The following is a 14,529-nucleotide window of genomic DNA, read 5'->3' as shown; positions in this document are numbered from 1 at the left end:
GTCAACAGTTCGAGACCAGCCTGGCCAACATGGTGAAACCCTGTCTCTACTAAAAATACAAAAATTAGCCAGGTGCAGTGGCACATGCCTGTAATCCCAGCTACTCGGGAGGCTGAGGCAGGAGAATCACTTGAACCTGAGAGGCAGAGGTTGCAGTGAGCTGAGATCGCACCATTGCATTCCAGCCTGGATGACAGAGCAAGACTCCATCTCAAAACAAACAAAAAAAAGAAAAAAGGAAAAGGAAAACCAATATTAACTGGGATTCCCATTTATTAAATACTGTGTGGGCCAGGCATGGTGGCTCACGCCTGTAATCCCAGCACTTTGGGAGGCGGAGGCAGGTGGATCACAAGGTCAGGAGATCAAGACCATCCTGGCCAACATGGTGAAACCTCGTCTCTACCGAAATTATAAAAATGAGCCAGACGTGGTGGCATGCGCCTGTAGTCCCAATTACTCAGGAAGCTGAGGGAGGGAATCTCTTGAACCTGGGAGGCAAAGGTTGCAGTGAGCCGAGGAGATCGTGCCACTGCACTCCAACCTGGGCAACAGAGTGAGACTTTGTCTCAAAAACCAAAACAAACAAAAAACAAGAAACCACTGTGTGAACACTTACAATGTGTGTGTGCGACAAACAGTAACTTTGCTTATGATGATCTTCAAAGAAAGTGTGAACCAAGGAACATTTTCAAATGGATAACCTCTGTAATTTTTTAATGAACTTCACTGAAAATTGGAAAATGCACAAGAGACAGGTCCACCACAGTCATGATATGTGACTCAATTAGTATGAAACTGTGAAATTAGGGTCTGGGTGGAGCCACACACCTGAGATGTTTGTCATCTGGACTAAAGATCTTTGTCCATTGGAATGGCATCCCGTGTATAGAATGGCATACACACCCACTGATGTGCACTCTCTCTTCTCAAACCACAGGTTCTCTTATTTTGTGAAGTTTTTGGTTGACTCAGAATAAATTTGTATAATTCACCCTTCTGGTCTTTCTATTAGAGCAACTTAAATTATTCCACTGAAACCAGCCAAAAACTTTCAGACCTTTAGCATTGACTGGGAAGTGATTGAATAACAAATGAACCCAAGTCATCAGGGAAAGTCTTGTTTAAAAATAAAGGACTCAGCTGCTTTTAAACAGTTTTGCTTCAGCCCCCACTTATTTATCACACCTCTTAGAAGTTTAAAACGATTTGCTTTTCTCTGATTTGATCCTTGGATTTAGCTGTCTTCTTCCAGGACAGGCAATGGGAGAAGGGTAGCCCTCTTTGCTCAGGAGCCGTGTCCTCTGGTTAAGACAGTGCATTTTTGTTTCCATATCAGGAATTTCAGTGATATCCATTCTCCTGAGGGATTAGAGATTGTTAATTACTTTCGGTTGAAAAAAAAAAAAAAAAAAAGGGAGCCCGCAGCACTCCAGCTTGGCAGGTTCTCTAAAAATAGAGGCTTTAGGTTATTTTTAAAAACCCTCATCGAGGGATCATGACCATGAGTCACATTTATCTCCAGAGTTTGCCTGCTAAAGGAAAACCACATGGTTCTGCGGACATTTAAACCCTCCCTGAAACACAGCCACCTCTGCAGAACAAACAGTCCCATCCACCCATCCATGAGGAAATGGAGAAGAATTTGTGCATGTGGAATTTGAGGACCCAATTTAGTTTAAAATAGATATTTCATGTCCAGAGGCTGTGAACTGTTTTCTAAGCACAAGCTCTTACTAATGTTCGTCATGCTGCTGTATGGCTCTTTTTACTTATTGTTAGGTTTATTCTTTTCCTTTTTCAGAAATATTCATAATCTAATGAAGAAATATTCATTGAGGAAGAGCTCTATGGCCTGGGAGGTATCAGTCTTCTCCGAGACATCAATTTTACTTGCTTACAGAACATTAAAAAGAAATTTTATGTGATAAATGCATTAATCTACAGCTACTTATGATTAGGCTGTTCTGGCTAAAATGGAATACATTATCTGTAAGACATCTTTCATACTCCCAAGGCACTTTAAAATAATGAAAACATATAAAATAATATCTAAGTAATTAAAGTAATGGCAAATAAAAACTTAGCATTATATGGAATTGCCTATCGGAGTAATATATCTCTTTTTATAAGCCCTTTGTGATATTGCTATTAATTTTTAAGTAACAAAATATTGCTCTTGAACCAAAAATGGGATATTAACTAACATATACACTATTAATTGCTTTACAAATGCAAAGTGCTAAATTCTAGTTTATAAAAATAAACCTTTGAGGATATCTAATAAAATCTACCCACAGTGCCTGCTTCTAAATCATCTAAGAAGTAGAGGAGACTCCTTATATTGCTTCGTTAAAAAAGAGACACTGTGCTCCTTCCGTGAGTGGATTTTTCTGCCTCAGGAAGCCTGGTATTGTCCACCCTCTCTCCCCACCTGGCAGTCATTCTTTCCGTTCACCCCTCCTCTTCCTTGATGACTCAGGTATTTATTCACATGCCCCTTTCTGATAATGAGTCCTCTAAGCCACAAAGTAAAACCAGCATCTTTCAAAACACTGCCACCTTCTTTTTTTTCAGTTTGGTTTTTTTGTTTGTTTGTTTTGTTTGTTTGTTTGTTTGTGTTTTGAGACAGGGTCTCACTCTGTCACCCAGGCTGTAGTAGTACAATGGCACAATCATGGCTCACTGCAGCCTCCACCTCCTGGGCTCTAGTGATCCTCCCACCTCAGCCTCCCTAATTGCTGAGACCATACCTGGGTAATATTTTGTATTATTTTGGTAGAGGTGGGGTTTCACCATGTTGTCCAGGCTGGTCTCCAACTCCTGGACTCAAGCAATTCTCTCGCCTCAGCCTTCCACAGTGCTGGGATTACAGTCATGAGCCTCTGTACCCGGCCGTCACCTTCTTATAGATGGTATTCTGCCCCAGACCAGCCTGTTTTCTCAGCAACCTGCTACTGTCGCGATGTTTCCAGTCCTGTGTGTCCCACAGCATTGACCTAATGCCAGATTTTTCTTTATTCACTGAAATGTGATTGATTCAGCACGTCCTGGATTACCTAGTCCCAAATGAACTCACTTCCCTGGGGACCACACCCAATGCCCCTGTGTACACACCACTTATGCCAGGAGCCTCGGGTGTGTCATTTAAGGAGGCACTCACTCTTGGATTCATGTAAGTTTAGGGTTAGTAGTTGTGTAATTCAGAGAGTGAGTGCTTCCTTAAATTTGGTGCCCTTCTTACCTGAGCCCTAACTTATTCAGTCCAGCTTTTCCAGCCCTCAACTTGTAAGCAGGTTTTACTGAAATATCAAGCAACAGGTAGAGAGGGGAGTTAAAGTGAACGATTACTTTAAAGTGGGTACAAGGGCCTCCTTTCCCACCATACTGTGCAAGGAACTCTTCTTCTATTTCCTAAAAAGTGTATCTTTGGAACTGACAGAATGGACTCCTCAGCATTGGAAATGAATTCATTTTTAACATATGAACTGTTTCTTAGCAGCATTTCTATAAACTATTTGGAGGGAAATTGCATGCTAAATATGTGTAAAATCATGAAATCATCTGACATTTCTAGGGTTTCCTGTTTTTCCTGTTAGAGATTTTTAATATATATTGATTATAGGAAAATTTCAAGGCTGGGCACAGTGACTCACGCCTGTAATCCCAACACCTTGGAAGACCAAGGCAGGAGGATCCTTGAGCCCAGGAGTTTGAGACTAGCCTAGGCAATATAAAGAGACCTTGTCTCTACAAAAAATTTAAAAATTAGTTGAGCATGGTGGTGAGCACCTGTAGTGCCAGCTTCTCAGGAGGCTGAGGTGGGAGGACTGCTGGAGCCTGGGAGCTCAAGGCTGCGGTGAGCTATGATCATGCCACTGCACTCCTGCCTGGGCCACAGAGCGTGATGCTGTCTCAAAAACAAAAACAGAAGATTCTGAGAATTCCTGGAAGAGGAAAAAGCAGTTTGTTTAAATTTGTTGTAACCAGCATTTGAACACAGAACCACTTGAGATGGGGGACATCTGTTAATGCCGTACAGAAGTGGTATTCTGAGAAACTGCGTTAGGGAAACCATGATGGAGTAGACTGAGCACTGGATTTAGGATGGGGACTTGGATTCTAAGCCTGTTCAGGAGTAATAGGACTCAGCACTCTTATTCACTCTGTTCCCAGATCTGTACATAGAAGGATTTGGATCAGATGAAGGCTAAGGACCCTTCCAGGTATAAGACGCGAGTGCTCTGTAACTCACCTCTGTCTTTCTTTCACTGGTGACCATCCTCCCCTGCTGGGTCCTAGGAGAAAAAGAAAAACAACAACCTTAGTATACAAATATGCCAGCCCAACTTGTTTCTCTTGTATTTGGCTGCAGATCAAGAACAACCTTTTAAGTAGAATTTCAAGAGAATCTAGGAAAGCAGTTTCAATCTGGAAACGTGCTCTCCTTAAATATTTCAAAAACACATTTAGGTAAAATCAAAGAGCGGGGTAACTGAGTGCTACCCCCTCTGCTAACCCAGAGGCTGAGAAGTTTCTCAGAGGTCCCCGGCATAGAAATCCAGTACCGGAAACACCTACCAATACTGTAACACCCTAAATCTTTCTCAATAATTTTGCCAAGAATCAGACTTTGGATTCTGCACCAGAGTTTAGTGACTTCAGTTAATTCCAGCTTCAAGCAAACCTTGGATGTTAACACTGATTGTCAGCCTAATCTTTATTCAAATATATCAATACTATGAAGGCCAACATAAAGAGAAATATTTGCCTCTTGTGCTAAAGTAGCCAACTTTTAAACAATAAACAGACTGAGTGAATCACTAATTACCATTTTTAATCATTTTTGTCCCATGTTTTGAGAGATTTTGTCTAGCAAACTATATTTACTAAGCAATTAATTTGTTTTCCTTGTAAAAAATTAATCCAAAATGCACACCACTTGGCCGTCTTCCCAGGCAAAAGCAGACGCTTGTTATTTGAGTTATATTTATTCATTCCGTTTTTTAAATTTTTATTTATTTTGTCTTACTGTAGCTTATATTTAAGTAAATGTACAGAACTTTGAAGATTCCATTTCATAAAATACCTGATGAATACCACTGAACGCTTGCGCTGCGCTGCTGCCGCTGCTGCCGACAGCCTTAAAGAATGGAATTCAGGCACATTTTAGTTCTTTCACTCACTTGGTTTTCAGTGGACAACTGTGAGACCTTTCCTCGGGAGAGCTCGTGTCCACTGAAATTTCCTATCCTCGGTGTAATAAAGCTGTCACCAAGATCCTAAAATATTGGTAGGGAGCGCTTATGAAATGCAGGCCGGTGGTGCGCCGCCATCCATGACCCCACCCCCGCGCCGCCAAGTGTCGCTGTCTGCCCTCGGCACCCTGCAGGCTCCGGTGGAAATACCTTTTCACCTGCCTTTGAAGAGTGGCGGTTGGGCTGGCAGTTCCCCAGAGCTAAGAGACCTTCCCTCCCGTTCCCTAAGACAGTAGGGTACAGTTATGAGCCCTCTGGGATTCGGGGTTATTTTGTGTCCAGGGATTTATTGACTCATCTACCCCCAAAAACCAGTTATTTTGGGGGTAGATGAGTCAATATCCAAGTGTCAGGGAGATACCAAGGATAGATGCAAAGATAGACACATGGAGGAATCAAACAGGCCAATTTCACCACTATTGGAGTGGGTTGTTACTATTTCTGAGTTAGCAGCCTCCTGCCAGCACCCTGGGTGTTCACTTTTCCCCTCATCCCACTCTTCACTTCCAATGCAGGCGTGTTAGGCTCCTACCAGCCCATAGCCCCAGGGGAGGGATGCGCCTGGGCAGAGCAGAAACAAAGGCACCTTCGCAGCTGAAACCGCTGGAGCTGACAAAATGTTTGCAGAAGCAAGATGTTAGAGGGACTGACGTTTGGGGGAGAGTTTTTCTAGGGCCAGAGAGAGGGGAGAAAGGGGTGAATGGGAGGAAAGAAGTCATGGGCTTTGCTTCCTAGTAGAACCCCGGGTAGGCACAAAGCCCTAAACAGGTTGGTGAAATTTGGGAGCTGAGGGCACTGGTGTCCTGCTTCCCCTGGAGCCGCACACAGGCGGGAGACCCCACAGAGGAATGAGCTCTGTGGTGCATCCAGGCAGAGCAGTCTTAGTTTCTCGAAGATTTCCACCCCACGGGAAGGCACAGAAACAGCCGAATGGGGCCTCCACTCCAACACAGGACCCAGCGTGGCAATTTGGTGTCTCTGATGACCTGAGTAGGGTTATGACCAAGGACTCCCTGAGCCCCTCATACCTTGACAATACATACGCCCCCTGAGGAAAACGAGAAATGACTTAGATTGAGGTTCCACCACACTAGGAAGATTGGAAACCTAAAATAGAAATTGGTGAGTTGTTTTAAAATTTTTCTTTTAAAAATTAAGTTGTGTTTATTTTCCATCAAAGTTATGGTATGAGATTCCTACCCACCACCTGCGGATAAGGGGAACCACGGGTGGCCTTGCCTTAGAGCACAAGCTGGAACGTCCAGAGTTCCCTTCCCCCATCTCATCACCCACTTCAACTACTTCCCGCCCATCATCCCAACTAGATGAAACCCTTGCCCTCTTAGAAGTCAAGTGCATCCTTCCCTAAATGCCGAGAGCCCACCTCTCAGCAGTCAGTGTCAATCTAAACCTGGGGCTTAGGATAAAGGCAGGGTAGGCTGATGTAAGGACTTTGGTCTTAACCAAAGACCAACCATAAATGACCTTGAGGAGGACCAGAAAAGCACAACTGACTCTCCAGCTTGGACCAATATTTGGATACAAGTGTATACAGGAATAACTGAAGCCAAAAGAAGGTGAATGGGAAAATCTTCTGCCTTTTGCCCTTTACCCAGGTTCCTAATCCTTTGTTTTCTTCAAGTTTCTAGTGGCAATAAATAGGGCAGATGAGAGAAGAAAGGTTTAATTTGCCCCGTCTTTAACCAAATTATTCCTCTTTATTCTACAAAAGTAATAAAAACCATGCACCCACACCCATACCTTAACAAAGTATCCGAGTTACACAGAGTAAGTTCATCTTTTTACAAGAATAGGAAACTGAGCCGGGCGCAGTGGCTCACGCCTGTAATCCTAGCACTTTGGGAGGCCGAGGCAGGTGGGTTGCCTGAGCTCAGGAATTCGAGACCAACCTGGGCAACAGGGTAAAACCCCGTCTCCACTAAAAAAAAAAAAAAGAAGAAAAAAAAATTAGCCAGGCGTGGCGGCGTGTGCCTGTAGTCCCAGCTACTGGAGAGGCTGAGGCAGGAAAATTGCTTGAACTCGGGAGGCGGAAGTTACAGTGAACCGGGATCGCACCGCTGCGCTCCAGCCTGGGCAACAGAACAAGACTCCATCTCAAAAAAAAAAAAAAGGAAGAAACCGAATCCCAGAATTAATAATATAGTTTAACTAAAATCCAGTACTCAACAGATATATTTGGGTAGACTGCTTTTCTTTGAAGAGGAAAGAATGCTTTAAAACCCAAAGGTCTTAAATTTCAGATTTTGCCTAGGTCATTCTCCATTAGCTATACAGCTGCTAGCCTCCCACCTCTGTTCATGATACCCCTCAGTTGTTAAAAGACTCAAGTCAAGACATGAAGAAAAATGTGGTATGGATCTGGTGCAAATCTGACATAAAATGTTGTCAAATTGACCCATCTCCCGGTAGTGGAGGTGATTGGAAATTGGAAGTTCCCAGCATTAATTCTTGTTCATTTCCACTCTGACACTAGCCTTTTCCCTCTTTTTTTTTTTTTTTTTTTTGAGACAAGATCTTACCCTGTTCCCCAAACTGGAGTGCAGTGGCATGATCACAGCTCACTGCAGCCTCCACCAGGGCTCATGTGATCCTCCTACCCCAGCTTCTTGAGTAGCTGGGATCACAGGTGCGTGCCACCATGCCGGCTATTTAAAAAAATTTTTTTGGACAGACGAGTCCCACCTTGTTGCCCAGGCTGGTCTCAAACCCCTAAACTCAAAAGATCCTCCTCCCGCCTAGGTCTCCCAAAGTATTGGAATTACAGGCGTGAGCCACCTGCCCAGCACCAGCCTTTTCTTATCTTAACCAAGCCTCGCTTCCCTAAAGTCATTTAAAATACGGGAACTTTATTCATAAGACTCCAACTCTCAGTAGCCCACCCAGCTAATAATAAAAGAAAAAAAGTCCATGTGGAAACCTGAGATAATCCAAATAACTAATTCTAGCCATTAATTTCAGACTTCTCCCTCACTGGGAGAGTGGAGAGCTGTGAAACAACAAGAAATAAATCACTGAGCTTCACTTCTCACAATCTACCATCTGGTGAAGGTGCTAAAGAGCAATGATGTGCCCCACAGGAAGGAAGAAATTAGGGGAAGGAGGAGAGGGACAAGAGCACCACAGGGGCCAGCCCTTGGTGACTCAAAGTTGCCTGGACTTTTAACCAAATCTCTTTAGGTTTTACTTATCCAGATTTCATTAGCCATTAGAAATGCAAATTAGTTAGATTCCTCCAGAAAACATTTCCCTGCTTCCCCTCTCTCCAGCCCTCCCTTCTCCGCCTCCCCTTCCTTCCTGCCTTTCTTCCTTCCTTCCCTCCCTCCCAGCAGCATTGTTGAGCATTTATAAAGTGCCCGTCACACCACACCACCGGTTTTACATTGCAAAGTCAGGGGCCTGAAAGTAGATATGAAACTGACAGTTTTTCCAAGGCTGCCATCAAATAATTGAGCTGTGGCCTCTAACTAAATTCCAGGAGGAAAAGATATCTCAAAACTGGGCTAATTCTCTTTGTTTATAGCTATTTTATGTATTCATATATTTGTTGTGTATATATATGTGTGTGTGTATATATATATTCTATATGTGTAATTTTGGGGGGCTCTTTTATTTTATTTTATTTTTTTTTTTTTGAGAGGGGGTCTCGCTCTGTCACCTAGCCTGGAGTGCAAGGGTTCAATCTTGGCTCACTGCAACCTGCAGCTCCCGGGTTCAAGCAATCCTCCTGCCTCAGCCTTCCAAGTAGCTGGGATAACAGGTGCTCGCTACCATGCCGGGCTAATTTTTGTATTTTTTAGTGGAGATGAGGGTTCACCATGTTGGCTAGGCTGGTCTCGAACTTCTGACTTCAAGTGATCCTCCCTCCTTGACCTCCCAAAGTGCTGGGATGACAGGCGTGAGCCACCGCACATGGTCCCATATGTAATGTTTTATGTATAAGAATAAGAATTCTTATATTATGTCCATTTGAAAGCTTGACCTTGTCTTTTGAGACAGGGTCTCACTCTGTCACCTAGGCTGGAGTGCAGTGATGCAATCATGGCTCACTGCAACCTTGAACTCCTGGGCTCAAGAGAGCCTCTCACTTCAGCCTCCTAAGTTGCTGGAACTACAGGCATGCATCACCACACCTGGCCAACCTTGTCTTTTTCATTATAGTCGGTAAAGAATGAACAAAATGTAACTGCTTTTCCAATAAGTATTTTCTTTAAAAACAAAACTCAGTAAATAAGAGAGAGAACATTAAATGCAGATTTCTTCAGGTGACATAAGTTGAAGGGCCCCTATACTTGAGTAAGTTAGAAAGTGCAGAACTATATAATGCATATGATACAAGAGGCATGTGGTAATTTTGCTCCTGAGTTCACATGTGGGAATAATGGGAAATTTGCCTTGCTGTAGAAAAACCTATGTTTTGCATTCCCAGATATCTATTTTGACTTCCACTCTAGCATTTTATTATCAGCAGCTGTAACTCTGAAAATGTGTTAGAGTGATGTTTTGCTTAAACAGAATAAAAACTTGCTTCACCAGAGCAGAAGAAAAAAAAAGTAATTCTGTCCAGTTTTATAAGCTGAAGCTGTATTAAAGAGATTGATTACTACTCTGAATGTCTTTTTCTGGCCTCTCGTAACCCTAATAACATTTAAACCATTAAATGTCAGATAATTGCCTTCCGAAAGGAAAGGAAAATGTGGGGAGTGTTTGCTTGTCTTCTTCAATTCAGTACCAAAGAACAGTATTGGAAGTAGGTTCTGGGATTTTCAGTTAACATTATATTTTGTACACGTACCACTTAGACTATCAGATGAAGAAGATCTAATTCTAGTAGAACGTGATAGTAGAGAGAAATACAGGGCCAGTGTTAGTCAGGAAATGTGTTAACCAGGAAATGTGACCCTTCATCTCCACTTTCCTTCTCAACCCTTCCTTGTTTATTATGAAGCACTAAATATGACAAATATGTAAAATATCTGCAAGCTGGGTAAACATTACAAAACTAGTTAAGGGTGAAAGGAAAGAATAAGAAAAGAAAGTATGGAAGGAAAAAAAAAAAGACATCAAATGGCAGAGGAGAAATAGTTTCAGGGTCCATGAGCCTGCATGAGAATCCTAGCTGCCCCATTCAATAGGTGTATGGCCTGGGACAAGCCTCTTAATCTCTCTGAGTCTCTGTTTCCTCATCTGAAGAAATGGACCAGGAGTATTTACCCCACTGCGTGTGTTATATGGAAAGCACACGGTTAGGGCTCGATAGACAGTTTTCGCTGATTAGCCCACTTAAGTTAAGGTTTACAGCTCAACGCGTTGTCACTTCTCATGGGTAATTTTTTGCTCTCACATTTTCTTTTTTTTTTTTCTTTTTTTTTTTTTTTTGAGACGGAGTCTCGCTCTGTGGCCCAGGCTGGAGTGCAGTGGCGCGATCTCGGCTCACTGCAAGCTCCGCCTCCCGGGTTCACGCCATTCTCCTGCCTCAGCCTCCCGAGTAGCTGGGACTACAGGCGCCCACAACCGCGCCCGGCTAATTTTTTGTATTTTTAGTAGAGACGGGGTTTCACCGTGGTCTCGATCTCCTGACCTTGTGATCCGCCCGCCTCGGCCTCCCAAAGTGCTGGGATTACAGGCGTGAGCCACCGCGCCCGGCCGCTCTCACATTTTCATACGAATGTCTGGTGCTTTAACTAAAAAGAGGAATCCCGGTGAGAATTTCCTACATTGTGGCAGATCAATTGTAAAAGATGTGTTTGTGGCATCAGGGCCTTCAGGGAATTTATCCAGTCATGCCGCCAAGGTATTTCTTCTGGTGCAGTATTTAAAATGAGATCCACTCTGAATCTAGGGCCTTCTGTGTCACCCAAAAACTCCCGGTCTCTCTTTTTCTGTTGGTGACAACATTGTTTGTGCTGTTATTAGAGCAGATGGTGGCCTGGGACTTGGCACTAAGAGAAATCCAGGGATGAGGTCTAAGAGGAATGACCTGCTCTTCTCTTAACATTCTCAAGTGGGTCAGTGTTAGGGTGGCTAGAGGTTTTTGTTTGCCTGGGACAGTGCCTGCCTATCCCTGTTGTCCCTGAGTAATTGTTAACAGTACCTCCCTTTTTACTCCTAAAATTATACTAGTTTGAATGATAAATTATAGAAATGCCTTAGTCGGCCGGGCACGGTGGCTCACACCTGTAATCCCAGCACTTTGGGAGGCCGAGGCAGGTGGATCACAAGGTCAGAAGATTGAGACCATCCTGGCTAACATGGTGAAACCCCGTCTCTACTAAAAATGCAGAAAATTAGCCAGGTGTGGTGGGCGCCTGTAGTCCCAGCTACTTGGGAGGCTGAGGCAGGAGAACGGCGTGAACCCAGGAGGCGGAGCTTGCAGTGAGCCAAGATTGCGCCATTGCACTCCAGCCTGGGCGACAGAGCGAGACTCCGTCTCAAAAAAAAAAAAAGAAAGAAAAGAAAAGAAATACCTTAATCATCTGTTCTATGGGAAAACTGAGCAAAAATGAAAAAAAATTAAAGAAATACCTTAATCAGAATTTTTTTTATTAATTAAGTTTACTTTTTTTAACTAGACTTTATAGTAAATAATTCAGAATGATGTTTATATGAATAAGGATAAGTCACAAAAAGGAAAATAAGAAAGTTCCCAATTCATAGGCTCTCAGATGCTTAGATTTCATCAATTATAAGAGGCACTACCAAGTCACACACCATTAAGAAAGAAACAGACCCACCGTATTTGTTAAGATTCTCATAACAAAGTACCTCAGACTGGCATAGAAATTTAAATTAGCAGGGCATGGTGGTGGGCACCTGTAATCCTAGCCACTCAGGAGGCTGAGGCAGGAGAATCGCTTGAACCCTGGAGATGGAGGTTGCAGTGAGCCGAGATCACGTCATTGCACTCCAGCCTGGGGGACAAAGGGACACTCCGTCTAAAAAAAAAAAAAAATTATTTGTCCACAGTCCTGGAGGCTAGATGTATGAAATGAAGGTGTCAGCACGGTTGTTTCCTCAGGGGCCTTTCCCGTGGCTTGTACATGGCACCCTCCTGCTGTGTCTTCACATGGTCTTCCCTCTGCCTGTCTGTGTCCTAAACTCCGCTTCTTCTAGGGACATCAGTCACATCAGGTTAGGGCCCACTCCAAGGACCTCATTTTAACTTAAGTACCTCTTTAAAGACCCTGTCTCCAAAAACTGCCATATTATGAAGTACTGGGCATTATGACTTCAACCGATGAATTTTATTGGCCGGGTATGTGATGGCTCATGCCTATAATCCCAGCCCTTTGGTAGGCCAAGGCAGGAGGATCACTTGAGGCCAGGAGTTTTGAGACTAGCCTCCTGGGCACTACAGCGATAACTCACCTCTAAAAAAAAAAAAAAAAAAAAAAAAAAAAAAGCTAGGTGTGGTGGCATGAGCTTATAGTCCCAGCTACTTGGGAGGCTGAGGTGAAAGGATCGATTGAGCCCGGGAGTTCAAGGTTACAGTGCATCACTGCACTCCAGCCTGGGCTAGAGTGAGACCACTCATCTCTAATATATATATATGAATTTTGTAGGGATATAACACCCACTAATCAACTCTGACATGCCATGGATTGTTAGATGTACCCTGATGTCAGAAGATTAAAATGTAAATGATGGGCTGAGAATGGTGGCTCACATCTATTAACCCAGCACTTTCGGAAGTCCAGGTGGGAGGATTGCTTGAGCCCAGGAGTTCCAGACCAGCCTGGACGAAGTAGTGAGACTTCATCTCTAACAAAAATAATAATAATAATAATAAATAAGCCGGGCATAGTGGTGCATGTGCCTGTGGTCCCAGCTACTCGGGGAGGTTGAAGTGGGAGGAACTCTTGAGCCTTGGAAGCTGGGGTTGCAGTGAGCCATGATCACCCCACCGCACTTCAGCCTCGGGGACAGAGTGCAACCCTATCTCAAAAACAGACAAACAAAAAAGTAAGTAACTGGATCTCAGAACTGATAAAAGATGTGCTGGTTTGGAAGGGAGAGAGTCCATTCTCTATGCTTTGGTGATGGTGGACATAGCAATTTATAAACCTCTTCCTTTGAAATCACCACTTTCTCCCCTGCACTCTCCAAACGATCTGGGATAGGAAGGTAGAGCTCAGCTGCCCAGATTGCTATCTTGATTGCTTCCCCTCCCTGGTGCCTCACTTCCTGCCAATTCTTCTTTTGTAACAGTGCCCGTGACTGCCCCTTCCTCTCTCCCTACCCACACCCGAATCAGCCCTTAGCTCATACCTGGACAGTTTCCACAGCCTCCGAACCGGTCTTCCCACATCAGTCCCCTTCTTTTCCCTCCTGATCCACCCTCACACAAGAACCGATCGCAAAATGACTCTCAAAACTGCAGCTTTGGTCATGCCACGCCCCTGATAGAAAGCCTTGGCTGGCTCTTCATTCCTTAAGGGTAAACACCAAAGGTGTCTTGGCCTAACCCTCAGGTCCCTGTGCTCAATCTGGCCCCCAGCCTCTGGTGCAGCTGCATCCGCTGTGCCCCTGCCTCTCACCGCAGCCAGCGTCCCCACCTCGGGGCCTTGCACGCTCCGTACCCCTCCTCTGGCAGGCCTGTGCTCTGGGCCTGTCTGAATGCTACCATGTAATTATTGCACGCTGTTATTTATGTCTGACTCCCCAGCTAATAGCTATCCAAATTATCAAGACTGTAATGTACTCCATTAACCGCACTGGCTGAGAAAGGAGTTGTTTCTCCTTGGCTCCAACAAAAAGAATGAAAAGTATTTCCCCCACCCCCTCCCATTTCCCTCCCCTGAGAGAAGGTGGCCGGGCCTTTGTGTCCTGTAAGTCTGACTTCCCTTAGCCCCAAGGAGAGTTAACAGCCTTTGTGTGTGTGTGGGTTTTTTTCGTTTTTTCGTTTTTCTTTTTTTTTTCTTGGGGAGAAAGGGAAGCTGCCTGGTGAGATGGACTCCCCCTTTGCTTTCTGAGATGGAAAGTTGGTGTGGCTCAGGACATCTTTGATTTGACCCGCGAATTATTTTATATAAATTTAAAATATTAGTCGCGATTTTCTAAAGGTGAGAAATTTCCCATGAAAATCTAAATTGGAAGGATCCAAGTCCAGCTGGCGCCGTTAGGCAGGCTATGTACTTTCCATTCACCACAGTCCCCACCACCCCCTAAAGCCTAACACCTGCAACATTGATTTGTGTACCTGCCTGTTCTTATATGTGTTGGAGTTTTCAACCTCTGCTTAGATGCATCAAAT

At 44.0% G+C, this 14,529-nt stretch overlaps 1 long non-coding RNA gene across 1 annotated transcript; it reads right to left on the bottom strand.

Moving 5' to 3' along the window:
- Nucleotides 1-634: 634 nt before the first annotated feature.
- Nucleotides 635-13,621, bottom strand: LOC135969491 (uncharacterized). The gene is made up of 3 exons (XR_010584752.1): nt 13,545-13,621; nt 4,256-4,298; nt 635-1,362 (listed from the first exon to the last, which is right to left on the bottom strand). It is a non-coding gene; the product is annotated as an uncharacterized lncRNA (long non-coding RNA).
- Between the last annotated feature and the right edge of the window lie 908 nt (nt 13,622-14,529).

Source organism: Macaca fascicularis, chromosome 2, assembly GCF_037993035.2.
Source record: "Macaca fascicularis isolate 582-1 chromosome 2, T2T-MFA8v1.1".
Lineage (NCBI taxonomy): Eukaryota > Metazoa > Chordata > Mammalia > Primates > Cercopithecidae > Macaca > Macaca fascicularis.
The sequence above is the reverse complement of the archived record's forward strand: the minus strand, read 5'-3'. Positions and strand labels throughout refer to the sequence as shown.